This window comes from Cyrtonyx montezumae, unplaced genomic scaffold (genome assembly GCF_038088225.1).
Source record: "Cyrtonyx montezumae isolate F1298 unplaced genomic scaffold, pur_monq_1.0 scaffold_24, whole genome shotgun sequence".
Classification (NCBI taxonomy): Eukaryota; Metazoa; Chordata; class Aves; order Galliformes; family Odontophoridae; genus Cyrtonyx; species Cyrtonyx montezumae.
Window position 1 is genome coordinate 3,072,549 of NW_027071981.1, and position 18,765 is coordinate 3,091,313.

The following is an 18,765-nucleotide window of genomic DNA, read 5'->3' on the forward strand; positions in this document are numbered from 1 at the left end:
TCAAACTCAGCCCCGCATCGGCTCGCCGCGTTGGCCGATGCATTTATTTATCTATTTATTTATTTATTTATTTCCGACTTCCCCTCCGCTGCGGGGACGGGCCGGGAGGGGTGGGGTGGTCGGTTGGGGTGGGGGGGGGGGTGGGGGGGGGGGTTGGTTTGGGGGTGCGAAGGCACTTCTTTAATTGTCCGGGCCCCTAATGACATGCAGAGACGGCTCAAAGGCAGCAGACATCAAAGCACAAGGGGTTGGCACGTCGGGCAGGAGAGCCGCGCTGCCCCGCTTGCCAAAGGGACAGCTCCTACCCCAACCACCCCAAAGGTTCCTGCTCCCGAGCGGTGCGGGCAGGCGGCCCCGGCAGGATTGTATGCAAAAGCGGTCGGTGGGGATCCTAAAAAAAAACCCACAACAACAACAACAACAACAAAAAAACCGGACAGCTCAGGGTGAGATGAGTCTAATTATTGCTGGTTCTAAAAAGAGCTGGAACACCCAAGTAGGGCTTAACTCGTCTCCTGGGAAACTGATGGAGACCTATTTTACAAGCTGTAATTCTGCTTTAGACTATTGCAGGCTAAAGGCAGTTGACACTATCCTCTTTCTTCTAGAAATAGTCCTAATCCTATATTTCGACCGGGGAAAGTCCGCTTCTGCTCCACACTAGATTAATCCAGAAACCACATAAAACCAGGTAGGGAAGAGGATGGAAAAGGGGAGGAGGAAAATCGTTCAAAGTTTGTTACCTCTGCCCTGCCTAACCTTCAAAAGAGTAAATAGCGAAGGATGATGCAGAGTCTGCCGGCTCCTTATTTACGGGACAGCTAAAAACGGGGCTTTGGGTGTCGGCGGGAGAGGATTGGGGTTTATTTTTTTGCTCTCGCTGCGGTCGTCTTTCAGCGAAATATTTCTCCTCTCCGACGGAACCCGGGGGAGGGGGGGTGGCTCTGGGCGAGAGGAATCTGTTCCCTATTTTTTTTTTACTGGGGGAAGGAAGGAAGGAAGAAAAAAGAAAGAAAAATAAAGCAGAGCGCCCCGAGTATTCCCGCAGCACCGAGCGGGCCGACGGGCGTGATTTTTTTTTCCCCCGTTAAATCGCCACGCGTGGAAAATGCGGCGGTTTTGAGATGGGGAGGTCCACGAGAATGGGGTGGCTTCCCCCCAAGGGTATAGGACATGGGGAACCAAGGGGGGACGAGACAGCCAGAGAGGCACAAAACCCGGCCCTAAATGGCACGGGGGTGCGAATCGGGGCGGGAGGATGGGAAAAGCCGCAGTGAGCGTGGGGTGCGGCTCCGGGGTGGTGGATGGATGGAGAGGCGTATGGAAGGACGGAGGGATGGAGGAAAGGATGGATGGAGGGAGGCATGGATGGAGGGACCGGTGTTACTTTTGCAGGTGCAGATTAGTTTTAAATTGAATAATAATAATAATAAAAGTTTTTAAATATCATGTGAGACGGGAGTGGAGGGTCCGGGCAGTCTCGCACCGTCCCAGCCATGCTGGCCGCTCTCCCACGCGTGTCCTCGGCAGGAACGAGGGGAAGGGGGCTGCCGCCCGCCTGGGACAGCCCGAGGTCAGCGTGGGGAGCGAACAGAGCGGGCAGAGCTTCTGCCACTGGGCATCCTTTTCCCTTTTCTTTTTCCCGCTTTCCTTTTCCGCCTCTCTTTCCATCTGATGTTCTTTTCTTTCTTTCTTTCTCCCCCCCCCCCACCTTTTTATTTTTTTGTTTCTTTTATTTCCTTTCATTTTCTTTTCCTTTCTTTCTCTTTCTCTATTTTTCCCCATTACTTTTCCTTTCTTTTCCTCTTTCCATTTTTTTTCCTTTTTTTTTTCCCCCTTCCATTCCTTCCATTTCACACTCTTCTATTTTTTCCCCCAATTTTCTCCTTTCCCCCCAACTTTTTCCTCTTTTCTCTCTTCTCCCTCCCTACTCTTTACCCTTCCACCCCCTACTCCTCCTCCCCCCCCTTCCTCCCCCGCTCCGAACAGGGCAGGGACCGGGCGGAGCAGCCGGGCGAGGCCAGCAACTTGCAGGTAGCCCCGGCACCACGGAGATGGGCGCAGACGGGGAGGGGGGGGACCCTGCTCAGCTCCCTCCTGCCAGGACCAGGCGTTCAGAACGCCTTTCTGCTCTCACCCAAATGGGCCCTGCTCTTTGAAAAGCAGGCGGCGAGAAAATCCCCGACGTGCGATCCACGGTACGGATTTCTGCAGCCGGAGCCTCGCTGCTGCCAGCTCTCCGGCCGCACGGTCAGTGCAAGAACAGCCGGGGAAGGACTGAGTTTCGACAGGTTTTTGACTCACACCATTGCACAAGCAAAACAAAATCGAAGCTCTTCCCTGCCCGGCTGGAAAGCAGCTAGCTCCTCCAACGCCCAGCAGTGATTTTCCTTCCCATCCCAACACCAGCAGCGCCAGTGCTCAAGGAGGTTGGGGACCCTGAGATGCTTTGCAGCCCTCTGCACGGAGTGGAAGCAGACGGTGGTGCGTGCACTTGCACTCACCTTCACCTCTCTTTCTTTATTCTATTAACAGCACAGGGGATCAGTGTCAAGAACGGACGGGGACAACTTCTGGGCTGCGCTGAGCATGCTGCTGCCGCGTGCGCGTCCCCTGTGAAACCCCAGATCCCCATTTCCGATTGCCTCTTTGTGTCTGTACTTGTGTGCAATACCTGCGTTACGCTTCAGTGGACTCGGGAACGGGCAGGAGCGCTATCGCTGTCTCCAGGACATACGAGGAGATGCTTTTTTTTTTTTTTTTTCCCAGGGTGGATCCTTTTAGTAAATAAATAAAGAAATAAATCGCGACAGCACCTTGAGAAAGCTGAAGAATGAATGGATTTGTGGAGCTTTCTGAGGGTGAACACTCATCCCACCCTGCAGGACCCTGGCAATTCCCATCCAGCTCTGAGCCATGCTACGGTGCTCTGGTCCCCCCCAACGCACCCTTCTTTCTGCTGTTGCTCTGCACTGCTGGAAAATTACAAGGTGGAGATGGGGGGCTGAAAGCAGTAGCTCTGCTTCAGGGAGGCAGTGGGACGGGGCAGAAGGTGAGGCTGATATTGCAAGAGGTTGCCAGGACTCTCAGTTCCCCCCCGGGTCCAATCTGAGACATCGTTAGCAAACAAATAAACTGGCTGCAGATGTTGAGCCAACAGCAGGGCATGTTCCTCGGGAGCATCCCTGCAAACTCTTGGGTTTGGGAAGTGGTCAGCTCATCCCGGTGTTTCTCTTTGCTTCGTGCCCTTTGCCACCCTCTGCACCACCTCTGCTTTCCTGCCTGGAATTTTAGGAGAAAAAAAGTAGGAAAAGAAAACAAAACGGGGGCTTCTTCAAATCATTTTTTTTTCCGGGTTTATTTTTTATTTTTTTATCTTGCAATGGATGGAGCTCTGTGACCTTACTGTTTCTCTTGGAAAATAGAATTATTTGTGCCAACCCCAGCTCTGCCAGCACAGAGGTGGCTCTGGCAATTGACAAATGCCAGTGCCATACCCATACCCCACAGACATCCCCCCTAGCTTCTAGATCCCACATGGTGTGGGTACTACTGCAGAGATGCCGTGGGGGGCAGGTGTTGCCCTGCACAGGGCCGGATCCGGGTCCCTCTCACAACAGGATGCTGGGGGCAGGAATACGTCAGGGCTGGAGTTTCGTCGGGAATAGAAATCCGCTGTGCCCAGGCGGGGCTGAGTGCCTCTTAACCTTTCCTATATCCTGCTAGCAAGGGAGAAAACGCACGAGGCGTTCCTGCCTCTTCACCTAGCCCTGAAGGGAGGAAAAAGAGGGATCCCCGAGAGCGCGAGGGCTGCTCTACCCCAAAGCCCAGCTCCAGGAAGGGGGCAGAGGGAGGGGCAGCGTGCTCTCTTCTTTCTGCCTCTAGCTCTGCTTTTTGTGCTGCCACAGGTACCGGACTCAGCGCATCCCCTGCAGCAGCAGCGCTCCTCCCGCACGGAGCCGCACATTTCCCCCGAGTTACTTATTAACCACCGTTCGTTTGACAGGATCGATATTTCAAGCTAGGGAGTAAACACTTAAGAAGTAATGCTCCTCTCCGCTCTCTTTTTCCTCGTCAAAATGATTTATTTTATAAAATGCATCTGCCTGGCAGGGAGGCTGGAGCCCCGCGGCTTCAATCCGCGGGATATGCAAAGCGCATTTATTTCGTCTTTTATCTCTCATATTGCACGTTGATCCCATACATATAGATTGATTTTGTTCAGGTAGATAATGAAAAGTCAAGTGGAAAATTTACACAAAGGCACTCAGGATCTCCACTTTCTATTGGTATATAAATTGGTTTATTACTTCATTCCCTTAAACAGCGACTTTCACGCTGGGGAACACTTTAAAATATATCATGTTTAAACACAGAACCGTTTACCTTCCGTGTGGTTTTTCTTTTTTCCATCGGTAATTTCCTCGCCACTTTTGCTAATTACCGAAGATATTTGTGTTTAAACAAGGGCCCCACCTGCAACAATCCTCCTCCCTCCTCCTGCTCCCAGCACCGAACCGCTCCAACCAGAGCTCCCAGTGCTGGGCACGGGGACGGTGACAAAGCCCCATAAGCTGCTATGGCTTTGCCACCCCAAGGCACTGAACAGAGGGCACTGGACAGGAGAGCGCAGCTCGGAACAAAACCGGGAGGAAACGTTATTAATAAACATCTTCTGGACATTTGGTGGCTCATCTAGGCTGCTCCAGCTTAAAGCAATTAATTCAGGATACTGACATAAACTCTCCAGCTCTTTGACAGCTTGGAGCTGAAATAAAAATGCTAGTTCTCCAGGGAAAAGGAGAGGATAGTTGGCTCTTTTCTGGACTGTTTGCTTATAGGCCCAGAGAGCAATCTTCCTTGCAGAATGAAATGCAAGGACACAAACAATGTACCGGAGAGAGAATAGAAGATGGGAATGAACAGTTTGAACTATTTGCTCAGCAGAAGGGCAGCCACAATGCTCAACCAATGGCTTTCCCATGCATCAACCGGGCTTCTTAGGCCCTTTTGTTGTTCATCCTCTTCCTCTGACCAGATAAGAGCACAGCTGCACGGCCGTCGACTTAGCCACGCAAATCTGGTGCCGCACGGAGCCGTGTCCCCACGGAGCTCGAGGACAAGGTGACACCGGGCAGTGGCACGTCCCGCATCCCCTACATTCGGTGCCACCTCCCCACAACCAAGCTGCTCTGTCCCCTGCCCTCCCCTTGCCCTCTTCCTGCCACCTTTGCCCATCGCTATGCCGCTCCGACCCAGATGTCAGCTCCAACCACGATGCTGTGCCGCTTTGTGCTGCCCCAGGCTGAGATTTGGAGAGCAAGGCAGGAACAAGGTTTGTTCAGCTTGAAAGGGTTTGACGAGGTGAAAAGGCAAAGCGCTGAGGACTAAAGAAAACGCCTGCCTGGCTGAGATCACACGGAGCACTCATCGTCAAAGAGCACACCTGCAGGAAGCACCGAGTTTAAACACTGCTGTCACAAAAACCTGAGAAACCTCTGAGTATTTCATTGTGGGTTGTTGTTTTTTTTTTTTGGTCTCTTTTCTCTTTTCTCCCCTACTGGGTGGTCAGGAGAGCAGGAGGGCTCCCATTGTCTGCAGAACTGACCCCACGTGTCCCTGTGATGGCAGCACCTGGCTGACACCAGAATGCCCAATTCCAGCCCCAATCTCCAGCCCAGTGCCAGGCACCGGGCTGCGTAATGGGACCCTAACGAGGCGCTCAGCCTCAATTTCCAAAGCACTGCAACGCAGACAAAGGGAAAGTGCAGGCAGCGCCGAGTAATTTGTGCCGTGCTCTCGGCGAATGAATTTAGGGGAGCAAATATCGTTATGCGGGATTTAAATTAAAGTTGACACTAATGTAAATACGGCAATGCAACCGGCTGTTTAAGAAATGTGATGAGGGTACAGTTTTAATCAGGTCCTTTTAACTCAGGTGGCATTTTAAATCCTCGCCGGTTCAATTGGATAACAGTCCCGAAGGATGTCCTGGAGTGGGATGGTGAGGGATGCTGTCCTGGGAGCTCACCTGGTGAGCAGAGAGCCCAGAGCTGGACACTGCAGATGGATGGACCCCCCCCTGCCAGGGGCTGGGTAACAAAGACAGAGGCGGCAGCTAAAAGGGTTGGTCATAAATTCTCACGGGGTCAGTCAGCGCCTGCCAGATTTCCCCCGGTGCTCTTGAACAATCTGCTTCCAGCCTAAATCATAGAGCCGGGGCTTGGGGGTAAAAAGGGAGAAAAAAAAGAAAAAAGGAAGGAAAGAAAAAGAAAAGAGGAAAGAGCGGAGACTGCCTCACTTACTTCAAAGCCCAAACAGCACAGAGGTGCTTCACTATAACAATAGCATTGGCTGCAGCCTGGAGGAACTCCATAACAGGAGCTCTGTAACCTGGCAAGACCCAGAGTTACAGTTACCAGAACAATATTTGGCAAGGGAATTCTCCTGGCTTTTTATTTTTTTTTCAAAGGGAACATTATGCCACTGGCAGGGACATGCTGCCAGCACAGCTCTGCGCCGGGTCCGCTGCTGCCTGATAAGGGCTGTGCCAGTGCCTGGCTTTTCTGGGTGGGGGTCCCAAAGCTTTATTACCATTACCATTACCATTACTATTACTATTACTATTATTATTATCTCAACAACAGCCACTTTGGAGAAGAAAGAATGCATCACTTGGAGTTTTTGGACAGCCAGCTGCCTCCGTGAATGAAGGATGCCTGTGCTGAGCTCACGTGAGCTTTGAGGTTAGGGTTAGGGACAGAGCCCCACATTAACCCAGAGTTTCCCTGGCTCCTGGCCCCACTCTGAGCTGCAGAGCTCTGCCTGTCCTTGCAGGGTACTGCACCTTCCAGGAGCTGTCCTAATCCTCCCACCCCCCCTCCCCAGCCCCGTGTGACTCAGCGCTGTTAAAATAGCAGTGAGAATAATAAAATGGGTTATAATGCTATTAGGTATTCCCCTTAGCTATCTCAGCTACCCAAGGAGGATGGAGTGGGATAGGGAAGGGATAGAGGATGCAATGGGCATAGGGGAAGGAGGGTCCTGCAGCTGGCCATTGGGACGGAGCTAGGCTTTGGGGGAAGGAAGTGTCTTCTTGCCCAGATTTTGTGCTGTGTAGGATCCCAGGTGGGGAGATCCTACCCGCAGCCACCTCCCCCCCCCCCACCAGCCCCTGCCCTTTGCACAGATGCCTATGTCCACAAACCCCCCCGTAAGCACTTAATGAACTCCGAGACTCCTATTGTCTTGGCAAATCTGATTGAAACGGGCAAGGAGTTCAAGGGTTAGGAAGGGAGGGCTGTGGGGAGGCAGACGGGTGACACCGGGCTGCCCAGCCAGCACATGGGTGCTACTCCCACATCGGTGAAGCAGCGTGGCACGCACCATGTGCAACACCGATCGCATCTCAACGTACTGCTGGGGCTGTGCTGCAGCTTATCTGGCTTCAGCACAAACCTGGGACGAAGTCTGCATTGCCCAACAGAGTGCTGGAGTGGGCCTTGGACCCAGCCCTGTGTCAGCAGACCTCCCGGCCCCGCTCTGCTCGCTGACAGCCAGTGTTTTTTTTACTCCTTGAGACTGTCAGGAATGTTTTTCATGCAGGAGTGTAGTGCATTCAGCATACTGAAACCGCCTTAATCTCAGCAAGACCAACAAAGATAAGGAATAGCGTTTAAGTTGGCCGAAATTAGCAAATGCATCTGCCACACAATGCCCCTGTTACCATTAGCTGTGACCGGTGAATGGCACTAGCAAAGTATGCTGGCAATGTTTAACAAACCATCCGTCTTTTACCTGCTCCTACTCAACAGAAACCTTTGTTTGAACCACGGGCCTATTCAGTCCTGCTGCTGTCTGCTTATCAGCAAGATTAATCTCTGAGGTATCACTATATTAATTTTAAAACTGGCTTTTATTACCACGAGCCCTCTGCTGGGGTGAAGAGGAGGCATTTCTGCCCCTGTTGGGCGAGCCAGGATCCGTGTTTGCCAAGCTGCACTGCCGCCATGACTCATCCCTGCTTCGTGCACCCATGTCACAGCGCAAACACATCGTGGCAGATCCCTTGCCACAAACCTCACGCTCTTTTTGAGAGGGCATAGTTTCCATATCCAACATCACCAAGGACAGCAGCTCGATGCAGCATCCTCGTGTCCTTCTGCTGTAGCATCCCTGCTGCGGCGCACCTCTGCACATCCCCATGCATCCCTGTTATAGCATCCTTGAGAATCTCTGTGCATCCCTGCACATCCCCATTTCAGTGTCCCTGTGAATTCCTGCACATCTCTGTGCATCCCTGCAGCAGCATCCCTGCCAATTCATGCACATCCCTGCTGCAGTGCATCCCTGTGCATCCCTCCACATCTCTACTACAGAATCCCTGCAAATCCCTGTGCAACTCTTCACATCTCTGCTGCAGCACCTCTGCAAATCCCTGCCACATCGTCCTTTTGCATCCCAGATATGCAGCATCCCTCCTGCAGCATCCCTGCACATCTGTGTGCAGCATCTGCATGGTGTGCCCTGATCTCCGCTGCAACATCCCCACAGTGCCCAAGCAAAGCAGGCTGAAGCTGCCCTCATGGCACAGTGGGGAGCGGGGAGGGGACCTGGTGTGGTTTGCCATCAGGATGGCAGCTGGGGCCAGCACAGGCCCTGAATTCCTGGCTGAGTGCTGTGCACACAGCGCTTATCTTGCTCGGCTGTGTTTGTGCAGCAGGAGCCAGCCTGCACTGTGGGGTGAGGGACACGGCCGAGCACCCACAGAAGAACATAGGGCAGTCCTGGGAAATCAAAAGTCTCCTGTCTTTATGCACCATGAGCTTTCTAGGGGTAAGAAAGGACACAGGGGTTGGCACAGGGTGGTGTGGGACGTGGGGCTGCATCTCCTCACACCTTCCTGCCCATTCCCCATGCTCCATGCTCTGGAAAAGCCACTGCAAAGCACAGTGTGTGCATCCAGGCACTGTGAGGCTGCAGCTGGGCAGTGCAAGCAGGCAGCCTGCTGGTCCCCAGAGCCAAGGCTCTGACATGGCTTTTCCATGCCACACATTCCGGGCGGTGTCTGCATGGTGTGTCCTGGCTCTGCTTGGCAGCCAGCTGCCTCTGCTCAGGCCACGGGCACTGGGACGTGCAGGACCTGAGCTTGCAGAGGGCACCCAGAAAGAAGAGGATTTCCACCCCAGCGCAGGAGAAGCGGCCCCTTCCCCTTCCTCTGCCTAAGCTAACTCTTCTGCTGTGTCCAATAACAGGCAGTCGGAAACCCTGCCTACACTGGCAGCAGACAGAGGCTTCCCTGTTTGGATTCGAGATGGGGATTTCTGTGGCTGAAAGTACCTTTGTTATTTTTCCAGGAAAGCTTCCTTTTTGGCTGGCTTCACCTCTGCATAGGATGCTCGCAGCGAATTGACTGCAGTGATGAAGAAGGAAAAATATTTAAACAAGCAATTATGAATGAGCTTTGCTTGCTAACTCAGAAAGCAGTTTCCTACGTTTATGTAGAAATATAAGCGATTTGCCTTCCAGGTCCAATTGCAGACCCAGGAGTTCATTAAGAACACCTCTTAGATTAGAGCTTTGGGGCCAGCGTGAGTTAAAGTGACTAAAGGGACCAATCCTGGCCTATCTTTGTGTGCAAACTGGAGTCAAACCTCCTGCTCCCCCTTCTGCCTCTCTTCTCAGGGTAAGCTTTATGGAGCAGGAGTTCCCTCACCTGAACTGTAGGGACCTGAGCCAGTGGTGGGGTGACCCTGGCCATTTCTCCAGATGTGGTTCTGTCACAAACAGTCCCAGGCTCCATCAGCGTCCTTGAGAATGTTATCTGGGTGAGTCACCAGTAGCTGGCCTCTGAAATCTGTGACATTTACGGCAGTTCCCTCTTTAATCTAAGAGGAGCATGGAGCCAAGTGGCCCAGCCACCATGTCTCAGCAACAGGAGTCTGAAAAGCTTAGGGCTGAATTCAGTTTGGGTATTAGGAACAATTTATTCCCTGAAAGAGCAGTGATGCAGTGGCACAGCTGCCCAGGGAGTGCTGGGGTCACCGTCCCTGGAGGTGTTGCAGAGCAGTGTGGGGATGCGGCCCTGGAGGTCGTGGTCAGTGGGCACGGTGGGGTTGGGCTGGGGTTGGACTGGATGATCTCAGTGTTTTTTCCCAGCCTTAATGATTCTATGATTCAATGATTCTGTGCTGATTCTATGAATAGCTCATTAATTTCGTGCTGCATCCACTTCCAGCCTGCAGGGATGCTGAAGAAAACCCAGGTATGTGCAGCCCTCTGTGATGCCTGAGCACCTGGCTGCACCTTCCTGCTGTGCTGGCAGCATGGGCAGCTCCAGCCACGTTTTTCTTCCCATGCTACATGAATACAGACATGAGATCCCCTCGGTGAGCTCACCGATGCAATTCTAGCAGCATCCAGCTCCAGAGAGGAGGAGGGAAATGTGCTGTCAGCCTCTGCCCGAGTCAAGGGAAAGGTTCAAGCACCTTGAAGTTTGACTGTGATTCTCGTTGAAGCCAGCACAAATCATCTCTGCACAGCAGCTTTATGGGGGCCTGCTGACCCGCCTGGCCTTTACGCTGAGGGATAGGTTTTCCTACTCAATGCTGGCACAAACAACCTCATTTATTGGCCAATCCAGATAGCTGAGCAGCAGTGCCTTGCTGCTCTTGGGGAGGATGAGCGTTCCCTTTCCAACCATGCCTTCATACAGCTGGCTCCCAAGCAGTGCACCTAGAATCGTAGAGCCATAGCCCCATAGAATCCATCATAGAAACATAGCCCCATAGAATCCATCATAGAAACATAGCCCCATAGAATCATGGAATCACAGAATGTGGAATTACAGAACCACAGACTCAGAGAATCAGAGAACCAAGGAGTCATAAGAATCACTGGAGTTAGAAGGAACCTTCAAAGGTCACCTAGACTAACTCCCCTGTGATGAACAGGGAAACCTGGGTGCGTCAGTGCAAATGAATTGGGAGAAGCATGGTGCAGAAAACACGCTGCTGGCAGCCAGGGCTGGGAGCGAGGAGTGCAGCCCGCATTCCTCCCTGCACATACATTATTCGCTGGGGATTATTTGCTCAACCCCAAAGTGAGTGCACGCATTGACAGCTGCTCATGGATACAAAGCGTTGCATTGAGATGCCCAATATGGAGCACAGGACTGGGAGCCCCACGGTTTGTTTATGGGAGGGGATGGAAGTGCCTGAACTGGGAGCTCCTGAGCATGCGCTGCACCCATGGGTGTTGCTTGGGGGTGCACGTAGGGATGCATATGTGCATATATGCAGGGATGTATTCACACACACAAGCAGGGATGTGCACACATATATAGGCAGGGATATATATGCGTGTAGCCGGGGGTTGAGGGCAAGTGGGACAAAACCTTCAGGCGGGCCATGAAACGGGGAGGCGTGAGCCAGGGCGCTCATTAGTACCTGGGTATGACTGCTGCTGACCTGATGGCAAATATGAAATATCAAAGCGCTTGTCAGCACTCCTGAATGGGACAAAGAAAAGGCGCATTAATGATTAACTCCGTTAAAAGCTCAGGCTTTTTTATTCCCATGGCGCTCGGACTATCTCGCTGCCATGTGACATGCTTGGGCCATTTTCTAGCAGATTGGGGAAAGCTAGTGAGCAAACACAGGTGCTTTAGAGTCAGCAGCGCTGTCAGGGACAACCACAAACAACACCAGCTATGCCTGCCTAAATTAGCTCCTGTGTTTGCCTCCATTTTTGCTTCCTGGAGATTTTACTTTCTAAGTCCAATGTCTTTCGCTCCCGTCTTCAACTATTCACACGCAGTGTTAAAGGAGAGAAAGAAAAGAGAAGAAAAGCGAAAACACACAGAGAGGCTCCTCTTTGAACCAACCCCTGTGCGTGGGGACCGCATGCAGAAAGACCCCGAGTCAACTAATTAAAAGGACTCAGCTCTTTAACTGCAAAAACAAAACACGTTTATTGTGCTCAAGTGGAATTATTCGGGTGATCCTTGGCAAACAGCGAGCCCTTGCACGCATGCGGTACTGCTGCTCCCGAGCTCCCTGCCGACACCGCGGGTGCTGTCGGTGCCACTCGCGGCGGCTGTGTGTGACCTCCCCTCCGCCGCGGCTCAGCGTGAAGGTCCCTCTAGCGGTATTATTTGTTTTCATTTTTTTTCCCTTCCATAGCGTGAATCAGACAGACTTTCTTTTCCTGTTCAAATATTTATGTATGTGTGTTATTGCGTTGCGCTTAAACTCCTTGCAATCACACTGGGGCAATAAAGAACAGACTATCAGCGTGTGGCGATAAAGGTAGTTGTGAGTAAACAGCAGAAAATGAAATAAAGTTATAAAGAAAGAAGGCCTGGGTTGGTATAAATGTCCACAAATAATACAACATCAAGCTGCTCGGTGTTCAAGCAATTAAGGACCACAGGAGCGAAGCTGCGCTGGAGCTGTTCAGAATTAGCATGCTCCCTGGTCCCCATGAAGTGAGTCCTGCTAGCGGTGGGAGAAGTTGGAGTTTGAAATCAGCATCTGGATCTTGAACCAAGGACACCCGTTGCAGATGCACTGTGCTTCACTTGGGGGGGGATTAAAATCTGTGTATTTAGCGAGATTACGCTTGAACTGGTCCCAATTTATTTTGCCAAATTGAGCTGCAGCCAATTTCTCTCCCATGCGATGATGAATAAATATCATTAAATAGGAGAAGATGAAGGCGATTGATGCCCTTGCATTAGCGGGAACTAACATCGTGTGCTTGAGAATGAAAGGACAAAATTGGAAAGATTTGGATGCAAATCATTCAAATGAGGAGGATTAAGCATGAGGGTGCGAGGGAGAATGGGGTCCAGAAAACAAAATGCTCAGAAGTGTAAGGAACTGCTCAGGATTTGTTTCCCTTTGACCCATTACTTCTGGCTTAGAGGGAGCAAAAATTCTCCCTGTGCAGAAGAGCTCAACTCAAGGCTGTTCTAGCATAGGGCTATCACTTGGACCATTTATTACATCGTTGCAGTGATCACTAATTAACAAAGCACACTGGTTGATATTTCCTACTATTATAGAACCATGGAATCATCCAGGTTAGAAAAGACCACAGCGATCCCCAGGTCCAATCATCAACCCATCCCCACCATGCCCACTAACCAACTAACCGTGCCACACTATGATTTCCCCCTTTTCCTGCAGCTGCAAAGAAACACACATGGGATTTTGCAGCTCATGAAGGTTCTGCACCCAGGGAAGTCCACCCTTGGTGCTGCAAAGCAGCAGCGTGCCTGCCCCAGTCGCCTTTTGTTTGCCATCCCATCCCATTGCCAATGGGTGTGCTCGCAGATGGGCCCGGTTCACTTTTTGCTGCTCTATAAAACAGGAGGGGGGGTGGGGGGAAAGAAAAAAAAAAGGAAGTGATACTGTTGCAATCAGCCCAGTGTGTGATAAAGATTTATTATGGGGAGAAAGCAAATAAAGGTATGGTAGGAACTTCTTTATTACCCGTATCGTGATCGCTTATGTGATCAGTGACCTGGAATACATTCAAATTCATGTTAAATAAAAGCCTAATAGAATTTTTTTCTTTTTTCTTTTTTTTCCCCTTGCATTCTGGTGACATGTGGTCAGCAGGAAGAGCAGCCAATCACTGTGTTTACCCGCTTCCTGCTTTTCTGGAAAGTCAACAGTTTTTAAAGGCTTAGGCTGGCGTGGAATTAAGAAACTTGCGCCGGTTTAACTAAGGTCGTTGGCGGACAAATGGGACACAGGGGTGGCTTGAGGAAGGGATTTCTGTGCCAAGTTTGATTTGTCCTGGGTTGTCTGCTGGGAGGAGGAAGAAGAGAAGAAGAAGGAGAAGGAGGCCAGAGCCAGTAGTAGATGTTAAAGTTGGTCCTGGTCACCGCACCTTGGGCAGGCACCAAGTGGCTGGGGGTCTTATCAACCCAAGACCTTTCTTCTTCCAGCGGCTCATCCATCACTAGTTAACAGGGTACCCCTGTGAGGCTGCCTCTCTTTGTGCTGTATCTTTAACCTCCCGCCAGTCAATACCCTTTGTACACATGTATCTCATTTCCTGATAATGCATTGTATTCCTTCCACCACCAAAAGCACTGATGGGGAGGGAGAAACAGTTGGTTTAGATAAAGAGTAATTAGCACCTCCTGAGTCAGCCCGGTATATATTGTTAAAGAAAATGGGCCTGGAGGGAGGCTGGTGGAATTCATCCTGGCTGGAGGGAGTCAGGAAGGCTCAAGGTAATCCCAAGCTAGCCTCTCTGGTGGACGATTGTTGTGGCCACGGGCTTCTAGCACCATGCAAACCAGTTTCTGCAGGACTCTGGGTAAAGCCATGCATCTTCATTTATATGTTAATCTGCATTAAATAAATGTCACCATAAACAAATTGTATCTCAGGAGAAGGTGGGAAACATATGGGTGTTTGCCATCCAGGGGTTATTAATTTTACACTTTCCATCTGGAGTCTATAAAGGGTCCATTCGGAGAACCAATAAAGACCCAAGGTCGCAACTGCAGTGCGGTGGAAACCTTGCAGCTGGAGCACCTGCAGGCACCTGCTGTTGTAGTGAGGTTGGCAGAAAGGGCCACAACAACATGGAAAGACTCCATTGATCCTGGATATCTCAGCATGTAAATGGTCTTTGAAAATTGGTTCCTAGGAGGGTTTGTGCTCCTATGTTGTTTAGGCAACATGGAGAAGTCAGCCCTGAATTCAAAGCAGAGCTCTGCTGTTTTGATGTATTTATTTAAACATATATATATATATATATTGGTAGAAAACTTCTTTACTTGTTGCTAGGTGGAGGCAAAGCTTATTTTGGTGCTGTTGTGAAGAACGTTTCAGGGGAAGAGTTGCCCCTGCTGTTCTTGTCTGGCCTTCCCAAAGCCTATAAAATGGGAATAGGATGTAAATATCAATTTTCCTCCTGAAATCAGAATAAAGTGGATCTGAAAACAAATGTGGCAACGGGGTATGAAGTCCCTGTTCCCCAGAGCTTGGGTTTTGGGTGGAAGCCCAGCTGCCCTTACTCTCGCCAGGTAACATATCCCATGCCCAGCTGTGCTGATAAAACCCTTCCCAGGGCAGCGTGTGCCACCCGGTGCCATGCACACTGGCGTCATGGCCACGGAGTGACCGTCACCCCAAATCCCCCACTTTGCATCCACACACACGCCAGCCCCTGGCAGGGCATTTCCATATCGCACCGCTCGCCGTTCCCAGTCTGAGCTGTCCCGCAACAAATCTATTCAGGGAGGCCTCTGAAAAGGGAGAAAGAAATGCCATCCATTCAGCAGCTCCTGCTCCTTCTGACACCCTCTGTCTCCCCATCCAGTTCATAAAGGACTTTCTGTTGGTTCGCCGCAACCAGGGAGCAGGAATGCCGCCGGCCGAGCATGGTTTATGCTGTCTACAAAACGCGAACAGTATGGGGATCAGATGACCCTGGACGTGTTTATTGTAGTAGGGGAAATTAGCAATAAATAAAGGCAAGTGGGCAGAAGAGAACGGGGACCCTCTGAGACTCTTGTGTCTATAGGGTCAGAATCAAAAGAAGGCTTGATTTGCTCCTATAATTTAACCCAGTCCCTGGAAGCCTTTATCAGAGCAAGGACAAGGACATGCTAATCTGAGTGCCCATAATTTAACGGAGATATACTGTACTTACACTGTGCATTTATAGTCGGCCGGGGCCCCATCCCGGCAGGTGCTGAGCCCTGCAGCTCGCCGGCTTCACCGGGGCCAGGATCTTTGATGCCCACCAAGGACGTGCAGGGGGGGGTTCTGGACAGCTTTTCTCCCAGTGTCCCATGAATTGTGTTTTTTAGAGCATTTTTTTTCCCCTATCCTTGCAGAGCAGTGATGGTGGGAGCCAGGCACTGCCCATCATATGATGCTGGGCTTCCTTGTGCCACAAGGGCATCTCACACCCTTCCAGCCCTTTCTCAGGTAGAGGTCAATGGGGTTACCCATTAACGAAGGTGATGAGGTCCCAGAGGTCAGATGCCACCAGGAAAACATCCCTGTGCATGTGTCACCACCCAGCCCTGCTCTTGGAGCCCACCCCAGGGACACAGCTCTCAGCATATACCACCCTGGGAGAGGTTCTTGTTCCTAAGATACTACTCCTATACTGAGGATTGTTCTTCCCATGGAAAAAAAAAAACAAACCAAAACAAAAATACCACCGAGGTTTTCAATAATCCAGGGAGGCAGCACAAGCCAATAAATTCTCTGCTGGAAAGATGAAAGCCTACAGTTAAAGGAGAAGAAAGCAACCCTGAACACCCCCTTCTGTGCTGCAGTGCAGGTGTTGGTGACATGGGTGCTAACAAAGCTGTTTCTTGTCCCTGCCAAACTTGCCTTTGCTCGCCCCAAAAGCTTCAGCTGGCTTTTGTGAGTTGTGCTTTCATCTATTTCTGCCCCATCTCTGGGAGCAGGGCACTTGTGCTTTTGAGGGCACATGGCTGATGGGGGCTGTGGAAAGTCTATGGGGTGGTGATGCCCAGGGTGATGTCACTGGGGACGGGCCTTCCCGTGGGACCCTGATGCGAGCTAAAAGCCACTTTATGTAAAATAAAACATTAAACCGGGCTATAATGGAGGAAATTAATAATGCTCAGAAGATGTTAAAGGTAAATATAATTGTAATGTAAACATCATGGCTTTAAATATTGGCTTTTATGTGACAGCTGCTCTCTAAGCACCTGCTTAAGGCTCTTGTTCACAGCAGTCATTTACAGGCAGCAGCTTTTGTTGCAGTGAAAAAAAAAACTTCATATCCCCGTATAGTTATTGTCCTGATGTTTTTCCATTCCTTCCCCTGGCCTGGGAAGTGTTAGTGCTAGCATCTCCTTCACAGCCTAGTGAGATGCACGAACACAAGCATTTCCAAAGGCAATTTAATTCTCACAACTGTTGGTTAGGGTTAGCGTTAGCGATAGGATTACGGTTAGTGTTAGGGTCAGCATTAGGGTTAGGACAGAGTGGTGATGCTCAGGACAGAGGTACTCCTGCACACTTGGCATATTTTCTGTGCCAATTGAAAGCTTTGTCTGCCTATAGGGCTGTGTTTTCCAGCTAGGAGCAGGGTTTGGAGGACTGAACTATTCCCACAGGTAGAAAAATCCAGCATGAAACAGTAAGCTCACCTTAAAAGAGCTGTGGAAATGGAGAAGAGATGTGTCCAAGCTACGTGTTTACTTTGAGATTAGGAAGGAATTGGCTGGAACAGAGCATTTGCTGTCGGCTGGGGGAGTGAGGGCGGTGCTGGTGCTGCATGGCCTGGTGTGATCCTGCATCTCCCAGCTCCATGCATGGGGCTGCTGGCTTTGCTTTGTGATATGGAGGTGCTGCTCCCTCAGGTCCCCTCTGCAGGTCTGGCACCAAGCTGAGCTTTTATGCTGCATGCGGCATGGGTGTGTGCGTGGATGCCATGCATTGCCCAGAGAAAAGCAAGGTAGTTCAGCACTGCCTGTGCTGCTGTAGGAGTTTTGCTTCTCACCGTTCTGGGGCATTTTAAAAGGTAATGGCCATAGAACTGCAGGAGGGAAGGAGCGTGCCAGTAGCATGGCTTAGGCTCATGACAGAAAATTCAAACAATATTAGACTCAAAAAGTCAACATTAGACACACTTCTACTAAGGACCTACAAACAAACAGAGTTCCTCTGTACACACATTAACAAACACAACTTGGATGATGATGGCTGCTTTCACCTTTTCACCGCCTCACTTTTCTGCGTTGGCTTTGTAGTGCTCCTTGTTTGTCTCTAGGCACCAGGCAGGCCCATGGGCAAAAAGCTCATGGGATTTGCGTACCTTCATTGGCAGCTCCTTGTCCACCTTGTAGGGCACAGCCCTGCAGGCATCCTGAGCAATTTGGGCTGGGATATTGCAGAGCTGCTGACCTTTGTGGGTATGCTGATGCAGGGGTTGGGCTGGAGGTATGGTGGTAGAATCATGGACAGACCCAAGGACAGACCCAAGGACAGACAGCTGGACAGACTCACAGATGGATGGATGGATGGATGGATGGATGGATGGATGGATGGATGGATGGATGGGAGGATGGAAGGATGGACGGACAGCTGCCTTTGTACTCTGATTTTACCCACATCCATCATCACTGCCTTTTGGAAAAAAAGCTGCAATTACTCCTAACAGGTGTGTGACTTCTAGGGTGCAGCGAGCCTCGTCAACCATAAAAACTCCATCTCCTCTTCACACAAACACACCAAAACATGCCACGAGTCACCCTCAAAGATCCAGAGAAGTGAAGGGAAAGCCTCCTCATAAAGAGCATCCTAATTGTTATTGGCCCCACGCCTCGTCGGGAGCCGCTCGATAGCACCAAGCAGGCAGAGCCAAGACGGCCGCTGCTCCTCATAGTCCCTGGTAATGCGATGCTCTTCCCTGGGATCAAGGTATTAAGGTTTAGGTTATTTGTATTGATTTTGTGTGCTGCCATGCTGTGTCAGTCATGCTCATATTTGTGGTTCACAAATTCCTCCTCTAAATGTCACAGCTGCTTCATCTCCCTCTGCCATCGATGCTGTCTCGCCGCGCGCTGGGCTTTACACCCTTTTTATTAACCAGAGGGAAAAACAGCCAGGCAGCGGGTCGCTCATCCTCAGCTGCACATTGTGTACCATTTTTGGGCCCTCTAGTGGCTAATAAGGATTTTGGAGGAAATTTTGGAATTCTGCGGTCCTTGGCATGGTGCATTCCCTCTCTTGGGGCCGCAATGACGCTCAG

General features: G+C 50.8%; 1 protein-coding gene and 1 long non-coding RNA gene across 3 annotated transcripts in view; one reads left to right on the forward strand and one right to left on the reverse strand.

Moving 5' to 3' along the window:
* The window catches only part of ANAPC1 (anaphase promoting complex subunit 1), a 274,849-nt gene that overhangs the window by 226,789 nt on the left and 29,295 nt on the right, over positions 1-18,765 (reverse strand). The window lies entirely within an intron of this gene.
* On the forward strand, positions 162-5,484 carry LOC136050552 (uncharacterized). Of its 2 annotated transcripts, XR_010622403.1 has the most exons (4): positions 162-691; positions 2,770-2,861; positions 5,039-5,124; positions 5,305-5,484. It is a non-coding gene; the product is annotated as an uncharacterized LOC136050552 (long non-coding RNA). The 2 variants fall into 2 exon arrangements; XR_010622402.1 differs by having other exon boundaries at positions 5,039-5,484.